Source organism: Anabrus simplex, chromosome 13, assembly GCF_040414725.1.
Source record: "Anabrus simplex isolate iqAnaSimp1 chromosome 13, ASM4041472v1, whole genome shotgun sequence".
In the NCBI taxonomy this organism is placed as follows: Eukaryota; Metazoa; Arthropoda; class Insecta; order Orthoptera; family Tettigoniidae; genus Anabrus; species Anabrus simplex.
In genome coordinates, this window is record NC_090277.1 from 104,226,488 (window position 1) to 104,248,240 (window position 21,753).

Genomic DNA, 21,753 nt, shown 5'->3' on the forward strand with positions numbered 1-21,753 from the left:
GGAATGACAAATTAAAAGTCTAAAATTCACGACTGACCAGAATTCAAAGCGTGAGAACGAAGAATGAATGGATGGACATGAATTTAAAACAATCAGTGGATGCGACCCGCAATGCTTTACATTCACACAAACTGACGTAAAAGAATAGGATTACTGACCAAGGGACTGCTGCTATAGCATAACACGGAAACGATGATGCTTGCAGTCTAAAGGGGGTCGAAAATCCAAGTTATCGGCCCCTCATAACGCTACTGATCGCTAGCAAAGTAGAACCATGGTATTTGTCCTGTTGCGGTACTAATCAAAAGTAGCAGAGACTTGCGGTATTCCACACATTATTGTACTACTCAGAGGTTATGAAATTCGACATAATACAGACCTATGTTTTTTTTTCACTTTGCTCGTGTCGGTAGATTTACTGGCACGTAAAAGAACTCCTGCGGGACTAAATTCCGGCACCTAGGCGTCTCCGAAGACCTTAAAAAGTAGTTAGTGGGACGCAAAACATATAACATTATTATTATCATTATTTTCACTTTGCGGCGCCATTTACAGGCAACGCAAACCTATGGTGTTTATCACATAAGAGTACTAACCACAGGGACCTTCCCCTATTCCGTGGTGTTCCTCATAGTGGGTACTAATCACAGGCAAGGCAGAACCATGGTAGCTATCATCCATGGTACTGCTCATATGGTGTTACTAATCACAGGTACTGCAAAAGCCGACCGCACGGTGCTCCTGTGTGCTACTAATTACAAACCTATTTGGTACCTAATATAGTGGTACTACGCGCAAGTAAAAGCTACCCATGATGCTCTCCGCGTGGTGGTACTAATCACAAGTAGTTTCATGGTTCCAAGACAATCACCCCTTGGTCGCCCCTTTTAGTCTCCTCTTACGACAGGCAGGGGATACCCTGGGTGAATTCTTCGTCTGCTTCCCCCACCTACAGGGGGTGTGTGTTTTATCCGCGATAGGCATTTTATTTCCGTCAAGTCCGCCGGCAAGCCGGTTAGGACCCCCCTATCCGCCACCTGGGACGCGCCACGTGGGGTATCATCTCTCCCCCTGCTACGCCTGCGTAGCAGGTTCGTGGCAAGGTGGTACTAGTCGCAAGTAACATCGACCCATGGTGTTCCGCAGGTAACCGTACTAATCACAAGTAATCACATGACTCTTAATATCATCCCTTGATCGTCGCTATTAGTCGCCTTTTACGGCAGGCGGGGGATACCGTGGGTGTATTCTTCGTCAGCGTCCCCCATTCACATGTGTTGTAAATATAATACTTATTTCACTTACGTTTTTTGAAATTTTAACGTTATTGTGTTAATTAACCATATAACTTAAGTTTGCAGCCTAAAATTTATAGATGACATTTTTAACAACAAAAGAAAAAAAATGGTTTGTGCGACTCTCGCCTATAATGACTTAATTGGCGCTCCCTTGGGAGTCGTAATAACCGGTTTCGACTGTAGTAACAGTTTTCAACAGGTTCAGCTGTACTGATAATCCCAATTAATTTAGTATCATATACGAAATAGAGTACAAGAAGCAAACTATACGAGGGTATGTATGAAGTCTCACACACTGATGGTTGACAAATTTGGTAATCCCTATCATATCACCACAAAGAAAAGTTTTCGCCAACAATTTATTATGTCGTGATCTCACTTGTCAACGTTATGTTCATAAAGGAAAACTGCTCTGAGCCACGTGACTTAACTTTATAGAAAGAAAAAAATCAAATAAATTACATAAGAATAGCCTGAAATCCTAATGATGTAAAAGTTCATAGAGTGCTGACCTCTTGAAACTAGGAATTAATCCAAATTTACCGAATGTACTACTTTATTTAAGGTCAGAGGTTCATTCTTAAAACAGAACACGTGCAGCTTGCGCCACACTGCTGACCATATACAATCGACGCCCTGTCCCGGAACGCATACTGTTTTTCTAGGCGGGAGTAATGAACGTTAGCGCTCACATTTACCTCACAACCAACACTACTGGCTAATACTCCAGTAAATTCAGCTGTTAAATATTCGAATTCTTTCACCGCTAGGCAGGGTACTTTTCACGAAATCTGTTGAACACTTTTAAAAATAAATGCCCTCCACCAGCCAACCCCACTTTTCAGAGGACTGTGTGATGGACTTTTCAAAATTTCCACCATTACTCAATGGAACTATTCCTAATTAAACATGACTGTACTTTCAATTAGCTCTGTCGCACTACTACTAAAAGTTTTCATTCCTCCCCTGAAGGGGGAGGCGGGCCTCTTAGACCAGGAGATTTGTATCGGAGAAGGAGATGTGTGGAGAAGGCGAGAGGGTTTGTGGCCGTGGCCTATACTAGGAACTGTCTCGAATTCAACTTAGTGCATAAGAATGGAAAACCATTCTCAGGACAGCCGACGATGGGGGCCAGTCGTGAGGTCCAGCCCTGTCCCGTCTCCCGAATACAGAGGCGTAGAGCCACGGTAGAGCCGTGGCCACTTGTTGGACGAGACTCACTCTGCTTGCGCCGACTATTGCACTACTTGTGGTTAGAAATAATCTCTCCCTACAAAATTTACGAATTAAGATTACATTAGGGTAACCAGATCTAGAAACAGATAAAAATGGGAAACTTTTCTTAAAATTTCAACAACAACAACAACAACAACAATAATAATAATAATAATAATAATAATAATAATAATAATAATAATAATAATAATAATAATAATATCTGGTCTCAGCTACCGTGTGCAAGCACATTAATTTGACGCCATGTGGCTGCTTGCTTGTCAATGTCGATGTTCCGCTTTACTCTAGGCCCGCTGGAGGGCAGAATAAACCGACTCTTGGGCGTCTAAGGCTGAGTTTTAATTCATTTTGACGGGTGAACACCGAATGCGTCAGCAACAGATCTTTTACATGCCGACATCGTACGACATGGAGTGTGGAATGGACTTGTTTTCGCCCTTCATAAACCCGACTACCTCTGCCGGGTTTGAACCAGCTATCTTCGGATCCGGAGGCCGACACTCTACCACTGATCAACAGGGGAATGAAATGTCATAAGGTCAAAGACATGCTGCATCATTAATTCTAGTGAACACAGAAAAATAAAATAAAAACTTGACGCCCTTAACGCAACAGCCCCGAAGGGCCATGATCTCCCAAGCGACCGCTGCTCGGCCCAAAGGCCTGCAGATAACGAGGTGTCGTGTGATCAGCACGACGAATACGCTTGGCCGTTATGTTTGGCTTTCTAGACCGGGGCCGCTATCTCACCGTCAAATATAAGTACTTGATTAGTTACATACTGGAATCACGAGACATAACCATCAACAAAGTAACCTAAATGTAAGTAACCGTAATGGAGGTTCCCTTAGCCAAGTAAATGATCAATCAAGATATTCATGATTAAGTAGATTTTCAGGCTTAATGAGGAATTAAGAAAATAAACACTCTCTCTCATCCCCACTCAATTTAATGTTATATGTTTCTGCCTTTGTTTTGATATACGCCTTACTATAACCGTAGTCTTCAGTGTTTGCCTTGTGTAAATAATTCAGCTCCCTTCTTAAAATATGCTATTCTTTGTCGGACTGAAGAAAAACCACGCTGTAATAATACCTGCAAGTAAATATATTACATGTACATATGCCGTACGGTAGGTCAATAAGAATACACAAAGGCTAAATCGGCAAACCATACCAAAGTCGTGACAGGACTGAACTTAACTGATCTTTATAGAGGAGATAATGTCGCTTCCAATCAATCAATCAATCAATCAATCAATCAATCAATCAATCAATCAATCAAACATTGATGTGCATTTAGGGCAGTCGCTAATTTGGCAGATTTCCTATCTGTTGTTTTCTTAGCTCATACTAGGAAGATCGATGCCCATTTGAAAGAATGTATGAGAACCATAACAGGCACACTAAAATCCACCCCAATCCTGTGGCTTCATACTATCAGTAACATACCACCTCCGGAACTGAGATGACAGGAAGCAACTACACGCGAGTGGAAAAAGTTACACCATCCTGATCATCCACAGAATCCCCCAATCCATGAGGTCCTTACTGACCTACTTCCTTCTCGTTTTAAATCAAGGAACCCAATATGGCATGACATAACTGACTTCAATATCCAAGAAAAATTGCGTCAAAGCTGGTGCTCTGCGTGCGTGAAACACCACGGCATCTAAGACCCCACAACTGGACTCCGAGGATTTCACCTGAAGACACCAATGGTCTAAACTCAACCGTTTAAGAACAGGCCATGCTACATAAGTAAGGACTTCGAGAATCCCCTGCCTGTGACTGCGGAGCCACTTTCCAGTCAGTGCAGCACATTATTGAGGAGTGCCCCCTGAGGAAGTATGGTAGACCAGCCCAAGATGTCAAAAGTGCTACACCTCCCTTCTTAGAATGGCTACAGCAACAGGGCATTGATTTCTAAATGTGAATGCTACCAACATTCTTGTCCTTGTATATAGTGTAAATTTTCTTTTGTATACAGTACTTGCCATACGATAAATAAATTAGCCTTTTCTTTTCGGAGGAGATCTTTCAGATTTGTCTTGCTTCTTAGCCATTCCAATCGAATTCTATACGCAAATATTGGACGATATAAGACCGTAATTAATAAAATGCTACGTTCTCCATTTCACAGTAACTACGTTATTAAAAGCATTATTCGAACTTGCCACAATTCTACTTACCTGGCATTACCCGAACAGATTTACAATCCCACAGAAAAAGAAAATATGCTTTAATTATACCTGCAAATGTAACACTTAGTTATTTTAACAATACGGCAGGATTCTCGCAAATCACGAAGTAAACCATGACTGTAATAGCACCAACGTGCCAGATTAGCAGTAACTGGAAGACGTATCGGCAAGTAGGGTCTCTAAACTACACGGTTAGCGACAGTATTAACGGGAGAGAAAGAGTAACATTGTACCCTTGATGTGTAGGCTTACAAGCCAGGGAGTATAGCTTCTCAGTTGCAATCACGTAGGCTGAGTGGACCTCGAAACAGCCCTCAGATCTAGGTAAAACTGCCTGACCAAACCGGGATTCAAACGCAGGACCCTTGAACAAGGAACTTTGGTGAAAAAGGCGCGAGTAATACATTGTAAGACAAGTAGGAGACGTTAAAAGGTCACTTTGTTGGTTTATTAGGCTAATGGGCGCGTAGCACCTAAAACCGGTCGCAAGCGCCTCAGGACCCCACCGTGAGGATGTTGACCTCATAACCACCAGTCCAGCCAGCTATTTCGCAGACATTTAATTGCTTCCACTGGTCAGCGCTTGTCAGCTTAGGAATCCGCCAGAGGTCACCAGGTCCTCACACGACAGGTCCATCTGTAAGACAGCTCAACGTGTTTCTCTATTCCTCGAAGCTGAATGCTGTTAGAAGCTTTAGGCAAATCGACCTTCATCAACAGAACGAGAAAAACGTTTAAAAACACACACAGGATGTCCCAAAAAGTGTACCTACTCTTGCAATGACAACAGTCTTTAACAATATAGACAAGAAGTTAATTGTTCCATTTAAATTAAAGACTTAAAGGTTTACGTGCCAGGGATTATAGCTCCTCAGTTGCAACCACGTAGGCTGAGTGGACCTCGAAACAGTCCTCAGATCTAGGTAAAACTGCCTGACCAGACCGCGATTCAAACGCAGGACCCCTTGAACAAGGAACTTAGGTGAAAAAGGCACACATGCAGGAAATTAAAGTAACAAGGTTCAGAAAAGAAAGAAAAAAATGCAGGAAATTAGCCAGCCTAGTGGCCATGATCGTGAAGGCGTTGAACTCTAAACGGTCTGACACCGTGGTTACCCGGTTCAAGTCCCGTTGGTCGAAAAACAAATTCACCACAATTTCTAATCACCAGATTGCGTGCCAAAAGCCTGGATTAATTTCCAAACCTCTCCGCAGTGCTCATATGGAGTGAGGGCTGTTGGTGACCCCTTAGTGCTATTCGCCAGGAGTAGGCTATGTGCCGGCACCGGCTTTCACCCTCTCTCTTCCTACTGTCATATATCACGTCATTCATTTCACCGATTAACTCCTCTGATGAGGTTGACGTCAGGAAGAGCGTCCCGTCACAAAAGCCGCCACAACAGATTCATCTCACCACATACGCGACCCCGTAGAGAAACGAGAGAAGGACCGGACAAACACATGCAGGAAATTAAAGTAACAAGGTTCAGAAAAGAAAGAAAAAGAAAAAAAAAAACAAGTCTAGTGCTGCCTGAGTAGTAACGATGGCATAGGACAGATAACAGATCCTCTTTTTTTTTTTTTTTTACAGCTGACTTTACGTCGCACCGACGTCTTGCGACGATGGGATAGGAAAGGCCTAGGAATGGGAAGGAATCGGCCGTGGCCTTAAGGTATAACCGCAGCATTTGCCTGGTTTGAAAATGGGGAACCACGGAAAAAACATCTTCAGCGCTGCCGACAGTGGGATTCGAACCCACTATCTCCCGAATGCAAGCTCACAGCCGCGCACCCCTAACTGCACGGCGAACTCGCTCGTTGAATATTCTTTTAAGAGATGTACAAGTGGGCAACCATTCTCTATTAACACTAATCAGAGAGGAAATAGGAAGAAGTCCAATCCTTAGAAGAATGAAGGTTATCGGCAATGTAAGAGGGCACGAAGGGCATAAAAATGAAAGACTCCCTAGGCCTCGAGTGTTCTAATAGTAGGAAAAGAACAAGAGTTGAGGTCGGATAAGATAGATGAAAGTGAGAAGCCTGGCACAAAGATAGATGAAAGTGAGAAGCCTGGCACAAGTGGAAGCAATGCCAGGATTCAGCTCAGGGCCCCGTGATCGCCAACCCACGCTGCCAAGTTAAAAGCCCCTCTTACGACAGGCAGGGGATACCGTGGGTGTTATTCTACCGCACCCACCCACAGGAGGGAAAAGAGAAACCCCACGAAGGGTATGAAAAGGTAAGGGCCCCTTTACACTCGGCAACAGGAATCGGCTACAGAATAGCTCGTGTGTAGCTGTGTAGTCTAATTAAATCTCCCATGTTTTATTGGGTTCACTTGTGTTGATAGATAATTCATGCTGAATATATATTTTTTAAATTCTATTTAATAGGTTTATCGTATTTTGAAACGGAATACGTAACAAGAAGGAACTCGAACGGAGTTCTGAACGGAACACAACTGCTGGCAAGAAGCTGCGCTACAGAGTAACCTTCTGTGAAGACCCCAATACACAGCAGTGGTTCACCAGCTATCGACATTATTATTATTATTATTATTATTATTATTATTATTATTATTATTATTATTATTATTATTATTATTATTATTATTCGGTAGGCCTATTATATATAAACTGTATTCACACCTTCATGATTTTAAAGCACATCTTTACTATTTTTTAACGGTAAATATTTTCCTTGGTCCCCCACTGCGGTGTAGTGGTTAGTGTGATTAGCTGTCACCCCCGGAGGCTTGGGCTCGATTCCCGACTCTGCTACGAAATATGAAAAGTGTTACGAAGACTGGAATGGGGTCCACTCAGCCATCCTAGAAGCGGTTCCCTCTTCATTGCCTATCCCTTCCTATCTTTCCACCCCCCCCCCCCGTCCCCCAAGGCCCTTGTTCAGCATAGGTGAGGCTACCTGGGAAAGAGACTGGTCCTCTTCCCCAGTTGTATCCCCGACCCAAAGTTACACGCTCCAGGACACTGACCTTGAGACGGTAGAAGTGGGATCCCTCGCTTAAACGTCAACTTCTGAGGAATACTAGATAATTTTTGGTCGTTAATACGCCATCAAAACCCAGGCCTTGGTTATTATTCAATAATAATAATAATAGTAATAATAATAATAATAATAATAATAATAATTCTTACCTAATTGTACTACTTAACGTTATGATAATAATGTTACTGGTTTTACGTCCCATTAACTACTTCTGACGGTATTCCGAGATGCCGAGGTGCCGGAATTTAGTCCCGCAGGAGTTCTTTTACGTGCCAGTATTTCTATCGACAAAAGAATGACGCATTTGACACCTTCAAATACCACGTTAAACTGTCGAGGATCGAGCATGCCAAACTTAACTTCGCAGACAGAATGTGTTTTGAACATTATGTTTACTGAATGTTTTATTAAGATTTAGCGTAAGGAAGTGTAGGCTACAGATTCCACCTTGCAAAAATCTAAAAGGAAGAGGTCACGTACTGGAACTACGCCTTGCCAAACCAGAGATCTTCAGGACACATATCAGCCTAACAACCCATGAAAATAAGTCGTGCCGAGTAATCTATTCTTGGAAACGAGTTGATGCAAGTTCAGCAAGAAAAATTGAGTAACTGACTGTCGAAAGCAATTATTGTAGACTAGCTGATGTACCCGTGCTTCGCTACGGGATTCTCAGAAAGACTGACTTGGTGGTTTTCCTAACTAAATTCAACATAGGTCATTACAAAAACGTCAGTAGGAATGTAGCGATTGAAAGCAATGTTATCATATAAAATACTCGATCAAATGAAAAACCGCAAACTTTCTCACTTTCAACGAACAGTTATACGGTGCCGATCTAACAGTCCAAAGTTCCAGAGCTGGAACAACCAGGTCGCAGACTGCCATGAACACCCCTCTGTCATTATTCCGTTAAATATGCACACTACTCATTCCAATCAGTGTCTCAAGATAGGGATTGAATAGCTCGAATGCTATGATGAACCAGTGTGTTACGTACCTGTAGTATCAGAAAATGTATGAATCGGAGGAATGGCATAATAAAGAACAAAGTTTTCCAACTCCCCAGCTATTTCCCGCCAATGTTCAGTCAGGCTGTTATACTCGGTACGCAGTAGTAATCTATATATCTATATATATAAAATAAGAGTTTTGTCTGTACATTGCTCAGAATTTGAAAAGAATGGTATTTCTGTATCGGTCATGTCCACAGTAACAAGGAAATGCATTTTTTTCTTTTCCGTAATTTCTGTCTGTCTGTCTGTCTGTATGTATGTATGTATGTATGTATGTATGTATGTATGTATGTATGTATGTATGTATGTATGTACACGCATCACGAGAAAACGGCTGAAGAGAATTTAATGAGAATCGGAATGTAAAGTCGGGTGATGAACCGCTACAATCTAGGCTATAAATTATTTTATTCACGCCGAGTGAAATGGTAGTTTAGGGGAAGGCCAGAAATTTATATTTATGTTATTATTGGCCGTGTCTTAATGAAAATCGGTATGCAAGGTCGGGGTAATAAGTCGATATAATTTAGGCCATAAATAATTGTATTCACGCTGAGAAAACTGGTAGTTTAGGGGAAGGGCTAAACTTTAATTGTCAAATATTTATTATATTAGTGGTCGTATCTTCCCGAAAATTGGTATCCAAAGTCGGAAAATAAGTCGCTATAATCTAGGCCATCAATAATTTTATTCACCCTGATTGAAATGGTAGTTTAGGGGAAGGCCTGAAATGTAATCTATATATATAAAATAAGAGTTTTGTCTGTACATTGCTCAGAATTTGAAAAGAATGGTATTTCTGTATCTGTCATGTCCACAGTAACAATGAAATGCATTTTTACTTTTCCGTAATATCTGTCTGTCTGTCCGTCTGTGTGTATGTACACGCATCACGAGAAAACGGCTGAAGAGAATTTAGTAAAAATCTGTAGGTATGTAAATTCGGGCGATGAACCACTACAATCTAGGCTATAAATTATTTTATTCACGCTGCGTGAAATGGTAGTTTAGGGGAAGGCCTGAAATGTAATTCTCAAATAAGTTATTTATTTCTCAAATAAGGTTCTCAAGGGATACCTGGTAGGAAGGTATCGATAAATACTACATAACTAACATAATTTTAGTTATGTCGTAATTTAGTAGTAGTTATGTAAGAAGTTATTAAATTTCCGATCACTTATGTCTTATACATTGTTACCGTACCGCATATAATCACAGAGATATTTAATGAATTTGGATTTTTGTTACTAAGTCATATCAGCGCCGAGTCACGAGAAAATGGGTAAACAGAATTTAGTGAAAATAGGTATGTAAAGTCTGAGAATAAGTAACTACGGTCTACAATATAAATAATTTTGTTAGACTCCCTAATATCACAGAGTCGAAAGAAAAGTAATGTGAAGGCCTGCAATATAGAAAGTTCATAAACTTTATCAACAATAACATTACATTGACCATTGTTTGTTGTGATGTGCTTTTTGTCTTCTGTTTCCTCTCATCCCCGATAGATAGGATTACTGCAGCGTACCGAGGTTTTTAAAATTTGATTTACGTCGCACCGAGACAGGTAGGTCTTATGGCGACGATGGGATAGGAAAGGAATAGGGGTGTGAAGGAAGCGGCCTAGGCTTTAATTAAGGTACAGTCTGGTGTGACTGGTGTGAAATGGGAAACCACGGAATACCATCTTCAGGGATGCCGGCAGTGGGGTTCGAATCCACTAACTCCCGGATGCAAGCTCACAGCTGCGCGCCTCTAACCACTCGGCCAACTCGCCTGGTCGTACCGAGTGTAACAGCCTGCCTGTATATTGGCGGGAAGTAGCTGGGGAGTTAGATAACTTTCTTCCTTAGCATGCCATTCCTCTGGTTTATAAATTTTCTGATATTACTGGTACGTAATACACTGGTTCATCATAGCATTCGAGCTATTCAATCACTACTCTGAGTCACTGGTTGGAATGAGTAGTGTGTATATTTAACGGAATAATGACAGAGGGGTGTTCACGGCGGACTGCGACCTGGTTATTCCAGCTCTGGAACTTTGGACTCTTAGATCGTCACCGTAGTACTGTTCGTTGAAAGTGAGAAAGTGTGCAGTTTTTCATTTGATCGAGTATTTTATATGATAACATTGCTTTCAATCGCTACATTCCTACTGACGTTTTTGTAATGACCTATGTTGAATTCAGTTAGGAAAACCGCCAAGCCAGTCTTCCTGAGAAGCCCGTAGCGAAGCACGAGTACATTGCTTTCAATCGCTACATTGCTACTGACGTTTTTGTAATGACCCATGTTGAATTCAGTTAGGAAAACCACCAAGCCAGTCTTCATGAAAATCCCGTAGCGAAGCACGGGTACATCAGCTACTAATAATAATAATAATGTTCTGGAGCGTTGTGAAAATGTGCGGACCGCGCTCTAAACGGGTCCTGGCCGGGTAATGACTACGAATTCAGTCCGGCCGCGGGTTCAGTACCGCCAAGGCACCCTAGACAACACTACGCCGGATCTCCTCAAGGATTTGATCCACGTTAAAAATGCTTACAGCAAAAGATGGCAAGGATTTTGGGACCCAACTGACCGATGGAATACCTGGACCTAGCCCGGGAAGTACGAAATCGATTGCTAGAAAGAAAGATTGGAAAATGGGAGGATCTTTGCCGTAATCTCTGAGAAAACGAGTCAGATCGCGAATTTCGGCGGATTAGATATGAAACGTTAAGCATTCAATTATAAATTTCAGTATAATACCGTAGCGAAGCACGGGTATGTTGCTAGTCCCATCTAACGGAGTTGAGCGCCACCATAAGAAACGAAGAACATCACAACAAACAATGGTCAATGTAAAGTTATTGTTGATCAGTGTTAAGCGCTTGGGATATTTTAGGCCTTCTGAAATACCACTCTTATCACAGTCGGTACAGTAAAACTGAATGAAACATAAATGATCGGAAATTGTATTGTCTATAACTTTTGTTATGTAGTACCGTACTTTTCGATAGCACCAATTACATAGGTACCGGTATTTAAAATTAAATTTTAGGCGCCTTACCCTGAACTACCATTTCATCTTGGGGAAAATAAAATTATTTACAGCCTAGACTGTAGTTTCTTCTCCCCGACTCTATATAGCGGTTTTCATTAAATTCTGTTAACCCATTATCTCGTAGCTCGGCGTTGATATGGACTTCGCAACAAAAACACAAATTCATTAATATCTGTGTTATCAGAGCCGGTACTGTAAAAATGTATAAGACATAAATGATTGGAAATTGAATTCTATATAACTTTAGGTATATAGTATTTATCGATAAGACCGCTAATAATATAAATATTCGATAATTAAATTTAAGGCCTTCCCCTAAACTACCATTTCACTCAGCGTGAATAAAATGATTTATAGCCTAGATTGTAGCGGCTCTTCCCCCAACTTTACATACCGATTTTCATTAAATTATCTTCAGCCGTTTTCTCGTGATGCGTGTACATACAGACAGACAGACAGACAGACAGACAGACAGACAGACAGACAGACAGACAGACAGACAGACAGACAGACAGACAGAAATTACGGAAAAGTATAAGGTACATTTTCTTGTTACTATAGACATGACCGATACAGCAATACCATTCTTTTCAAATTTTGAGCAATGTACAGACAAAACTCTTATTTTATATATATAGATAGATAGATAGATAAATGAGGCAATTCATCTAATCAATATATATACTGAAAGAGTTTACTAAAAGCAAGTTTGGCAAATCCGTCCGTCCGTGCTACTGGCTCGATTTGCTACATTTTTGTTTCATTCTCTCCGAAATTACCTGCCGGTGAATCATGAGACAATGATAGGTCTCTAAGTTCAGCCAACTTCGAGTAATCATAAAATCAAATCATTAAATTGCAGGCGAAGACTCACTCTAACCCGCAATACATTCTGTACTTAGCAGGTTGCTAAGCGACTAACACATGTGATTTTCATCCTTAGTAATGCCATTGCATGCAGCCATGTTTGATTACCACCTGTCAAGCCAGAAAGTATACTTTTCCTCTGATCACAAAAGAATACTATTCCCTGCTAGACACTCTTTGATTCTCTAATGCTTCCCAGCTTCCAAATATATTCAACAGATGGCAGAGCGTTCCTAATAACTTACATGCTGCTAAAAGAAAAAAGTCTACGTACAAACAGACCCCATCATGACATACGCCTTAGACGTTATCTGGGAACACCTATCGAAGGATAACCTAGCTGCACTGGAAAAGTAAAGGTCATGAATCTTTAGAAAGTTCTCTGCGTGAAAAAAAGAAAAAAAAACGCTCCTTTAAGACTGACCTATGAGCTCACAGACAATCGTTCTATATAGAAGAACTGCGATTAAAAATACCACTGCCTTCTACGAAACAATACCAAGCGTTAAATCAAGCACTGCAGGATACAACAACGAATATATGGCTTCAGAGGACATGATGAAGTCGGAATGGATTAATTCTGACTACGAACTGCAGCATACCATAACACGCTTCTCATTAGATGTTCAGAAAACCACTAAAAAAGTCGAGGCAAAACAATATGATTAAGACAGGCAAATCAAGATGAGTTATCTGACCTATCTGTGACGAATGCAGCGGAGCAGCACGCTCCACTAGTACAATATAAAATTAGTACTTCAATTTATTTTAATCACAGTACTAGTTTCGGCCTATTAATATTAGGCCATCATCAGCCATAAGGTGTTAGAACGTTTAAACAACTAATTGGCTTGCCCTTTTGCTCCAGAAAGGGAACCGAGCCAACGTCCCGTGGTGTTCCCAAGCGGTCACCAATCCAAGTACTGACCACGCCCAATGTTGCTTAACTGCGGTGATCGGACGAGAACAGGTGTATTCAACATGGTATGGCCGTTGGCAAACATAATACCTGAAAATAGTTCGGATGCAATATTCAATATATACTTACAATAATTCACTGCCTAGAAGATGTAACAAAACACTTCAAAATTCTTATGATCTGTTGGTACTCGTATACTTCAATAAATATAAATCACTGTGTTGAAGATTACAATAATTATACTGTAGTATCATCAATACGGAACATGGACATTATAAACTTTGATGTCGAAAGAAACTCACGGAAAATGCCAGAAGCGGAACGAATATGATACGCCCCCACCCCCTCAAATAAATTGTATAGCAGATACTTTAATGCAATCTACGAAATATTTCCTCTAAGTTATTATTAAAGAAACGGTGAAAATGTATACCAAAATTGGTACCAAATTTTAGACCTAAGTATTCCTCGTACATCTATTTAAAGGACTTAGTCTAATAAGAGTATAAAACATTAATTTATTAATAGATTGTATTACGGAAGTAAATATTTTGTACGGATTGAAATGAAAAGTAAATAAATATACGTTCCTATATTTTCTTAGATTTTTAAAAACTGCATTTCCAACATAAGAAACTGGATCATGCAGCGTAGTTTCTGGAATGCAAAGGGATTGGCAACTTGAATGATATCCATGGATGACTCGTACGATGCTGTGGTCACAACATTTCGTAGGTAGTAATTTATAAATTTCAGTTTCGAAAATGATCGTTTGGTGGAAGAAACAGCAACAAGGATAATTAGTTGTTTAGTTAGATTTTTACAACCTGCTTTACGTCGCACCGACACAGATAGGTCTTATGGCGACGACGGAATATGAAAGGGCTAGGAGTGGGAGGGAAGCGACCGTTGCCTTAATTAAGGTACAGCTCCAGCATTTGCCTGGTGTGAAAATGGGAAACCACGGAAAACCACGTTAAGGACTGCCAACAGTGGGGTTCGAACCCACTATCTCTCGAATGCAAACGCACGGCCAACCCACCCGGTAATAATTACATTTAAAATCTGATATTTTGGTAAAAGTTTTTACAGTTTCACTGGCCGGGCTGAAGAGGTGGACAGCGAGAAGAAGTCGATTTACCAGGCAGCCGTCAAATATCACCTAGAAACATCTCCATGGACTCATGATCGGAGCTCGAGGTACAATTCCTAAATTTCTCGTACAGCTATGGGATTCTCTCGGTCTCAACCGGACACGACTTCACGACATCGCTATCGCCGCAATACGAGGTTCAGTAACCATACTCCACAACCATCCATATAACATTCAAAGAACCATAGATCATGACACGTTTCAAATTTATCCCAGAGCCTTGTGATGGTTATTTGTTCTTTCTATCTGGCACACTAGCAAACTCACCAATAACTCAGAAGACAAAATACTGTGTAGTCGACATACTTTGTCCGTGTGGCAACCTGCTCATGGGGGAAGTTGTATGAATGAATGAATGAATGAATGAATGAATGAATGAATCAATCAATCAATCAATCAATCAATCAATCAATCAATCACTACGGTTCTGCATTCAGGACAGTCGCCCATGCGGCAGATTTCCTATCTGTTGTTTTCCTAGCCTTGCAAAGAAATTGGAAATTTATCCAACATCTCCCTTGGTAAGTTATTCCAATCCCTAACTCCTCTTCCTATTAACGAATATTTGCCCCAATTTGTCCTCTTGAATTCCAACTTTATCTTCATATTGCAATCTTTCCTACTTTTAAAGACACCACTCAAACGTATTCGTCTACTGATGTCATTCCACACCATCTCTCCACTGACAGCTCGGAACATTCCACTTAGTCGAGCAGCTCGTCTCCTTTCTCCCAGTTCTTCCCAGCCCTAACTTTGCAACATTTTTGTTACGCTACTCTTTTGTCGCAAATCTCCCAGGACAAATCGAGCTGTTTGTCTTTGGATTTTTCCAGTTCTTGAATCAAGTAATCCTAGTGAGGGTCCCATACACACTGGAACCATACTCTATTTGGGGTCTTACCAGAGACCTATATGCCATCTCCTTTACATTCTCACTACAACCCCTAAATACCCTCATAAATATGTGCAGAGATCTGTACCCTTTATTTACAATCATATTTATGTGATTACGCCAATGAAGATCTTTGCTTATATTAACACCTAAGTACTTACAGTGATCCCCAAATCAAATGATCAATTAATCAACTTGGAGCAGATATTTGTGAAAGAGTGTATCGCGACAGCTTTCTCAGAATCAACACAATAACAATAATTTGCTGACCGACGCAACCATCCGACAATTACTCTAAACCAAACAAACTTTCTCGGCTCATTCTACAAACACATCAAGTATCACCTTTCTCGCCCAGAGAGGCATTCGGATAAAGTCATTTATTCATTTATTTACTTTATCTGGAGGAAGTCTGAGGCCCCTTACGCGCGGGGCCCACCTACATTGCAGGCCTTAACGTCACGCCACTGGAATAATGCCCAGCATGAATCACGGAAACCACTGCACAATATTACGAACGGAAAGAGGTTACAAGACGAGTTATTCAACGAGGAAATTCGAGAAGCAAACCTTCACAGACTGTGGAGACACGAATAACAAATGAAGGGTGTGCAACGGTCGCGCGTGATGCGAGTGGTTCATACCCTCGGATTTTTAGCAAACACTTGATGCTCTCATCGGCAGAATTACTTTGAGGGTGGAGCAGTTTTGGCAGGGGTGGGAGGAGGGGGTTCAGTGGAAATTGTAAAAACTTGAAGTCAGGATGACGTTTTTTCAAGTCAAAATAATGCCCTTTCTTTACTGCAATATTGTAAATAATTTCTGCAAGTTTTGAGTCATTTCACAGTTGTGGTTGTAAAACATTTGGGATCGTTTCATGTGTTTTTATCCTTAGTATAATTTGAAGAGCCCAGTGGAAAACAGGCATATACCACAAGTTTACAGGAGAGAAGAGTTTGTTAGTCTATTGCGTGGCAATTAAACAAAGAATTGACATTATTGAAACTTGTTCTTAAAAGAGACAATATTACATATAATCTATTTAATGAAAATGAAAACCCACAGCCTGTTTCCTGTCATTCGATCGGGTCAGGAATGAAATCAATGAAGCCCCCATCTAGCGACGAGGAGAGGAATCGTGCCGGCTGCCAAAGCCTGACGCACTCCTTTGGGGCAATGATTAATGAATGAAAGATGAAATGTTATTTGAGAGTGTGGCTGTAATGAAACATGGCAGGGAAAACCGGAGTACTCGGAGAAAAACCTGTCCCGCCTCCGATGTGTCCAGCACAAATCTCACATGGAGTGACCGGGATTTGAACCACGGAAACCAGCGGTGAGAGGCCAGCGCGCTGCCGCCTGAGCCACGGAGGCTCTAATCTATTTAATATCGGTTGAAATATAAATATATTACGCATTTATTATCCAGTTTAGGGAAAGAAACTCAATGAATCTATAGACGGGTGCCCACTGGGTGCATTATATTTCGTCTGTAAAAAGAAAGGTTTCGGGAACACAGTATCATATTAAACAAGGTGGTGTTTATTGGAGAAGTTCTTAGATCATTACAAGAACCACTGATCAATGGTCCGACAGGTAATTACAGTTTCCGTTCTATGTCTTCCAGTGTAAGCCTTCCTATATACTGTTAATTATTCATAGTATCAATAATAATAATAATGCTATTTGCCTTACGTCCCACTAACTACTTTTTAAGGTCTTCGGAGACGCCGAGGTGCCGGAATTTAGTCCCGCAGGAGTTCTTTAACGTGCCAGTAAATCTGCCGACACGGGGCTGTCGTATCTGAGCACCTTCAAATACCATCGGACTGAGCCAGGATCATTCATAGTATCTTTTTTTTTTTTTTTTTTTTTTTGCTAAGGGCTTTACGTCGCGCCGACACAGATAGGTCTTATGGCGACGATGGAAAAGGAAAGGCCTAGGAGTTGGAAGGAAGCGGCCGTGGCCTTAATTAAGGTACAGCCCCAGCATTTGCCTGGTGTGAAAATGGGAAACCACGGAAAACCATTTTCAGGGCTGCCGATAGTGGGATTCGAACCTACTATCTCCCGGATGCAAGCTCACAGCCGCGCGCCTCTACGCGCACGGCCAACTCGCCCGGTCATTCATAGTATCAGTGACCGTGCAGTAGATTCTGAAAATCCCTTAACATGGCAGCCTTTACTTCTCGTCCAGTGGGATACCTTACATGTAGCTTGAGAATTCTGCAAATTCAGTTTTTCAAGGTTTTAATGAAGGTTATGCGAATATTTGATATACAGTATACACATTCACCTCCACCTAACCACATCATCACTGCTCTCTATACACCAGAAGGCTCATTATCCCCGTTGCCTTCATCTTGGAAACTGTGTAAACAGTTTGAGCAATTCGCTGCAATTGGCTTATGCAATCATATTGACCAATGAGACACGCTGACTCATAAGGGTAGCGACACGTTTGGCATGGGCCTCTTTTCCACTACAAATATCCGAAAGTCGTTGTTCAGTTTATTTACAGGAAATGGGTTCAAGCTAAATGGTGGTTGTCCATTAAGGCTAGGCGTACACTTGCGATTTATGATCACGCGCTTGTTTAGCCGCAAAAATGAAACGCATTATTACAAACACGTCCATACGACTGTATAATCAGAGCTATTATAGATGTAACCAGACCTCCTTCCTTGGCAACGCAATTGCCGCTGTCTCGAAATGAGTCACGTAGGAAGAAACGAGGCTTGCTTAAAATGTTCTGAGCTAGTTTACATGGATCATCTGCTGAAAGGTATAAAATGGCAGGGAGGGATTCAGTTAGGTGGAAATGTAATAAGCAGTCTGGCCTATGCTGACGACTTGGTCTTAATGGCAGATTGTGCCGAAACCCTGCAGTCTAACATCTTGGAACTTGAAAATAGGTGCAATGAGTATGGTATGAAAATTAGCCTTTCGAAGACTAAATTGATGTCAGTAGGTAAGAAATTCAACATAACTGAATGTCAGATTGGTGATACAAAACTAGAACAGGTCGATATTTGCAAGTATTTAGGTTGTGTGTTCTCCCAGGATGGTAATATAGTAAGTGAGATTGAATCAAGGTGTAGTAAAGCTAATGCAGTGAGCTCGCAGTTGCGATCAGCAGTATTCTGTAAGAAGGAAGTCAGCTCCCAGACGAAACTATCTTTACATCGGTCTGTTTTCAGACCAACTTTGCTTTACGGGAGCGAAAACTGGGTGGACTCAGGATATCTTATTCATAAGTTAGAAGTAACAGACATGAAAGTAGCAAGAATGATTGCTGGTACAAACAGGTGGGAACAATGACACGAGGGTACTCGGAATTAGGAGATAAAGGCTAATTTAGGAATGAACTCGATGGATGAAGCTGTACGCATAAACCGGCTTCGGTGGTGGGGTCATGTGAGGCGAATGGAGGAGGATAGGTTACGTAGGAGAATAATGGACTCTGTTATGGAGGTAAGAGAAGTAGAGGTACACCAATGCGACGATGGTTAGACTCGGTTTCTAACGATTTAAAGATAAGAAGTATAGAACTAAATGAGGCCACAACACTAGCTGCAAATCGAGGATTGTGGCGACGGTTAGTAAATTGACATAGGCTTGCAGACCGAACGCTGAAAGGCATAATAGTCTATAATGATAATGTAATGTAAGGAAGAAACGAACGTGGGCGCACAAGCGACCATTTAGTCGCGGTTCTATGTATCCGTATATCAGAATTAATTACAATCACCATTTGTTCAATAATATGAACCTGTACTTCAACGTTATTGATAAAGGTCCTGAGATAGTCATTCTGCATGTTATTTATTTATTTATTTATTTATTTATTTATTTATTTATTTATTCATTCCAGTGCTCAGTGGTTCAGACGGTTGAGGCGCTGGCCTTCTGACCCCCACTTGGCAGGTTCAATGGTGCTCAAATACGTCAGCTTCGTGTCGGTAGATTTACTGGCACGTAAAATAACTCCTGCGGGACTAAATTCCGGCACCTCAGTGTCTTCGTAAACCGTAAAAAGTAATTAGTGGGACGTAAAGAAAATAATAATATTAAAACTAATTACTAGGAACAGATACGCTAAGATCAGGTTACAAATGAGTAAGGCAATATGAGTGGTAATACTCAGAATAAAAAGAGGAAATAATAATAATAATAATAATAATAATAATAATAATAATAATAATAATAATAATAATAATAATTGTACCGGGCGGTACACCTCCACGCCGCGAATTCAAATATTGCGCCAGTTGAAACCTCTCTACAGGAGGAAGCCTGAACTTTAACAAACTGTATTAACTCAACGGTTTCTCGGAAGATATCGCTACTGTAAATTTGGTAATCCTGAAGTGTTCTGAACTGTGTCTATTTTGATTTGTGTTTGTTTGCTCCGTATCAAGAAGTTTGAACATTCTCTAACAGATGTCGCTACCCAAAACTATGGTAACACACTCTGGTGCAATGGAATGAACTTTCTTGAAGAAATATTGTATTCCTAAGTTTTATTTTTAATAAATTTTGTTCTGTGGTTTGTGGGTTGGCAATATAAATCCTTTCCTTCCGCCAGTTTTGAAATTAGCCAATCATAAATTTCTGTAATTAACTTCCCACCAATAAGGTGTTTCTTCATCGTCTTGTGTATTAGTTTTTGCTGGTAGCCAATAAAAGTTTGTGGGCGGGTTGTTTCCATTCATGAAAGGTCTCGAATGTTCCACGAGGGTATATAAACTGCTGATTTTCTTGTCTCGGTGCCACTTCAGTAACATCTTTCTCAGTGTGTGTATATATAGCAGGGGGCGTGAAGCGCCTCTTTCTTCAAGCAGCAGCTCATCTACAAGGTAATGGCCTGTTAACATCTTCATTTCTTGCTAGCTCAGCAGTCTACTCTCGGGGAGGGTTGGAAACCTTTAATATGTAACCAATTCCTTTAAAATGTATATTAACCTTTCTGTGTATGTAAAAACTTCAGATCTCTTTTACTGTAAAGCGGGGATAGAGAGTGCTTCACCCTCTCGAACTCCCCTTCATTTTGAAATTGAGGTGACTACGTTTTCATAACCGTTTCTTCTCTTCCTTATGCATTAAAGTTTTCTCATACGTGTCACCTCCCTAGCTTGGGATTAGCCCCTGTATATCGGCCTAGAGCCACTTAGGTTTTAAAAAGTGTATTAGGAGTGCAAACTACGCCTTCAGTCAATTTGGTATTTTGGGCCATGTAATTAACCTGTTTCTTTTCTGAGTAGGCCCAGTAGGTTGGGTACATGATACCCCTGTGTAAATTTGTAAGTTGTGCCTGCAGGCAAGCGATTGTAAAAGTCGAGGATGCCTTAAATAGGCTCGAGTAACTGGGAGCCGGTTCGCTTGTTTCAAATTAGGTTTTGAGTGCCTCTTGAAGGCCGGAATGTATTGGGTGAGAGCAAGTGCTCTTTGATTTCAGGGGAATTCTGCCCCAGGTGGTCTGGTTGAATATTGGTAAAGTGGAGCTTGGAGCTCATTTATTATTTACCCGGGGCTTGAACCCCAGCAAATGTAATTTATTAACTTGTTTTCCTGCTACTTGGTACCTGTTTCTCTGTTGTTGTTGTTATTTGTTGATTTTGAAGAGAAAATATAACCTTTGTTAAAGTTTTAAATTAACTTTAATTTGGTAGTTGAGACCTATTCCAGCCCGCACCTTCTTTCACCTCTGCTGTTCCACAGATACCTCGGAACAATAATAACAATAATAATAATAACAATAATAATGATAATAATAATAATGACTGAAGTGCATGCCAGATAAAATAAAACGAATTCACACAACATACACATGCTGACTCGGCACAACTCAATTATTTGTGCCCAGGAAAAATCTTTCGGCAGGCAAATTTGAATCTATGAGAGGAAGTCAAGTGCCAAATGTCCACTAGGAGTGTATTTCAGTCTCGATGCAGTAACTAGAAAAGAATGACTGTAGAAATTCGTCCGATTTAGTGAAATTTCAAGTAGGGAGCCAGAACGGGTACTGAATTTAAGGAATGAGGAAGAAAACGAAAATTAGAAGATGGGTAAGTAGGAGTGTTCGTCGAAAAGAGTTGGTAAACAAGTGTTA

The 21,753-nt window shown here is 40.8% G+C and overlaps 1 protein-coding gene and 1 pseudogene across 1 annotated transcript in view; both read right to left on the minus strand.

Moving 5' to 3' along the window:
* Mondo (MLX interacting protein mondo) overlaps window positions 1-21,753 on the minus strand; it is a 451,046-nt gene that overhangs the window by 109,503 nt on the left and 319,790 nt on the right. The gene's annotated exons all lie outside the window — the stretch shown is intronic.
* On the minus strand, window positions 13,557-13,675 carry LOC136885153 (5S ribosomal RNA; annotated as a pseudogene).